The sequence below is a fragment of the Silurus meridionalis genome, unplaced genomic scaffold (assembly GCF_014805685.1).
Source record: "Silurus meridionalis isolate SWU-2019-XX unplaced genomic scaffold, ASM1480568v1 Scaffold503, whole genome shotgun sequence".
Classification (NCBI taxonomy): domain Eukaryota; kingdom Metazoa; phylum Chordata; class Actinopteri; order Siluriformes; family Siluridae; genus Silurus; species Silurus meridionalis.
Window position 1 is genome coordinate 11,478 of NW_025804551.1, and position 3,539 is coordinate 15,016.

The 3,539-nt window shown below is 40.1% G+C and overlaps 1 non-coding gene across 1 annotated transcript; it reads left to right on the forward strand.

The window, feature by feature from the left end:
* Positions 1-2,511: 2,511 nt before the first annotated feature.
* trnai-aau lies at positions 2,512-2,585 on the forward strand. Its single transcript has one exon. It is a non-coding gene; the product is annotated as a tRNA-Ile (tRNA).
* The last annotated feature ends 954 nt before the right edge of the window (positions 2,586-3,539 follow it).

The following is a 3,539-nucleotide window of genomic DNA, read 5'->3' on the forward strand; positions in this document are numbered from 1 at the left end:
GAAATAGCAAAAGCCACAAGTTGTTGCAAATCGGTGACAAAGACACAACCTTGCGACGAGGGACTCAAACCCGCGTGCAAAGCACAATGGATTAGCAGTCCATCGCCTAACCTCTCGCCACCTCGTCCGATAAAGAGAACTGACGGCACTGCTGAAACTACATTTGCTTTTGTCTTAGTTGGGCTCTTGAGCCCACGGAGGCAAAAGTGGACAGTGAGAAAGAAGGGGATCCCTAGGAAACCTTTGATGACCAAAAGTCATTCAACCTTTAAAATACTCCCTGGCAGCCGTGGGTAAACCCAGCACCTCAGTCTACTTGGCCAAGCTACCTGTCGCCCAAGGACCTTTGGCCCGTGAAGAGCACAATGTACACCTGACCTATTGTCACTCCTGCTTTGGATCTTTGTGCCTTAAAAGAAAAACACTTTGGAATGCCAGGCACGCGATGTTCACTTGTGTTGTCGTTTGTACAGGATCTGATTCCTCGAATGGTGCAAATGTGTGGTTAAATCTGTGTGTAAATAGTGCAAAAGGAAAAATGAAACGTCCTTTCTGTTAGTATCCTCAGATTCCTTTTTATTTCCTTTCCTACAGTGGCATGTTATCTTGATAATTCAATTAGAGGTGGACCATTGTCTCCCAAGGTGTGAAAGCATTACATAAAAAAACACTTTCTCATGTACAGCCATTGTGAAAAGTGTCACATAAAAGCAAATCAGTGTATGGCTTTACACTGTACACTGGTCTGCATAATCCAGTCCTTTAATGCTTTCTAAAAAAAAGCTTAGTATGTGTCATTTGGACCTTTTGAATATACAAAATCCTACCATTTATATTGGTGGACAATTTTGCAGATTAAGAAAAAGCTCTACAAGGAAATTGTGATCAAGGATTCCATCATGGCAATCTGAACACATAATGAAGGTATCAAATGTTTGCAATATCTTCCTATATGCATTTTTAGCTGGCCTAAGAACACTTAGGCCAGAGTCATTAATCATACATTCAATAAATGTCACAATTTTATATGAGCCACCTTTCATTGGGAATAAGTGTAAAAAGTAGTGTTTAAATGTGATTAGCAGAGGTGAACATCGATTAAGATCACAGATAAGGATGAGTATCGCTTCAAAATGAAGAAAAGTAAAACCTATTTTAAAATCCTTTCACTTCAAGATCTGCATGTGCTCAGAACATGCTTAAGAAGAAATACTGGAACACAGCTCTTTAACACTGCAGCAGCACGTTTTGAAGTCAACCCTAGATAATTAAACGCAACAACATACATCCATGACTTTTGTGTTAGTTTTCGCCTACACATGGTCACCAAAACAAATGTCTAGGTTTCATTTAAAATTACTGGCTTGAACACTTGTTTTGTTATCATGATGGCTGAGCATCGTCTCTGATTGAATCCTTTACATTGTAATTCAAATTCAATTGAAACTTCATCTGATATTGACAAGAACCCACTGGGTTTCCAGCACCGTTTGGAAGCTAGAAGAGTAGATCCGAGCCACTCTTTGCCACAAGATAGTCCCGTCTTGGTTAATAAGATCCTTTTCTGACAGTTAATCTGTTGCTTCGCTGCGCCTCATGTGCGCTACATTAGGAAAAGAATTACACTTTGAATTCCAAAAGAAGCAGAACATACAATCAACACTAGCACCGAAATAACTAGTCTTCTGGACTGCACTGGAGAATGCGGGCATCGATCCCGCTACCTCTGCATGCTAAGCAGCGCTCTACCATTTGAGCTAATTCCCCTCCAACACAGCTGTTCACATACAGGTCTGTGGAATTGAAACACGGTGTAAGACCAGGGTAGGTGATCTTTGTAGCTTCTGAAAATTATACTACTTAAACTCATCCCTATGTGCACTGGAAAAGTAGTCTCACTCTTCAGATGCATATTTCACAAATGACTAGATGATATCTGTGGCTTCTCTCAGTTAAAGCTACCCTGTCTCACCAATTGGGGTCCATGCACTACTTCATCTTTCTAAGAGGCTTGAGTCACCAAGAATTGTTTGTGTTACTGATTGGGTAGAAGTGGTCAATTAAAGTGGATATGTTAAATTCTGCATAGTTAGGAGAGGTCTTTATGGATAATACTGAAATGTTGAGCCCCATTAAAACATATAGGAATTGCTGACCTTCAGGCTTGCAGCCATTAATGCCTGCTAAGATCCTTGGACTAATTCCATAGAAAAGGTCTGTAATCTGCATGATGGGAGTTTGACCCATAAGAATTTCATGTGGAAATGCTTTCTTCAACGCTTCCATTTGTGTCATTTCACCACAGCTACATTGTCTCCTTGGTTTAGAAGAGTGTTTTGTACTCTGCATGGTGAGTGGGATTTATAACTCCCATGTGTAAAATGTGACTAGGAGACCTACTAGTTCCTGAACTGTTAATGATACTCAAACCTACAGCAATCCATCCAAGCAACACTGGCGAACCTGTCGCTTGTCGGACGAGTGCCTATGGAGGAGGCTACTTGTCGTGTTGGCCGGTTAGCTCAGTTGGTTAGAGCGTGGTGCTAATAACGCCAAGGTCGCGGGTTCGATCCCCGTACAGGCCATTCTGGTGTGATTATGCTTAATAAGATCCTTTTCTGACAGTTGCTTTGTTGCCTCATGTGGCGCACATTAGGAAAAGAATTACACTTTGAATTCCAAAGAAGCAGAACATACAATCAACACTAGCACCGAAATAACTAGTCTTCAGGACTTCACTGGAGAATGCAGGAATCGATCCCGCTACCTCTTCTATGCTAAGCAAGCGCTCTACCATTTGAGCTAATTTCCCTGCAACACAGCTGTTCACATACAGGTCTGTGGAATTGAAACACGTGTAAGACCAGGAGTAGTTGATCTTTGTAGCTTCTGAAAATTATACTACTTAAACTCATCCCTATGAGCAGAGTCTGATACAGCAGCAGAGGAGATGATCAGATCCACTTGTTTTTTATCACCATCATCAATTTCAGCAGTCATTCTTGGGGGTTTGTCTGGATATAAATCTCCTCTTTGAGAAAATAAAGAAGGAACTCAGGTTTAGATTTTAGATGTTGTCTGTACCAGTGCAGGTAGTTGCTTTTTGTAGAGTAGGTTATTGTATTTGCAGGACAGAGTAACATCATCACCTTCATCTGCAACTTTATGAGTGAAAAGTGGCTTTATTGAATCTGCCATGGAGTCACCTGTCATAGAGAAGAGAACATAATCATTTAACTTTTACACAGAACATTAAACATTAGAACACTTTACATCAAGCCAGAAATGCATAATCAAACTCATATTCTGATTTATTAGAGACTAAATAATCACTTAATTTCAACACAATTTATATTCACTTAAAAAAATCTAATCTCACCTAGTGAAAGCCACAGACACATAATTACAGCAGTGAACATGATGAATGTTTTAGCTGAATGAAAATATTCTGAGGTCTTTCTGTTCTCTGATTCTGTACAACATAAAACTTCATGAAGCTCCACCTCACAGAATCACATGACAGAGTCAACAATGTTACT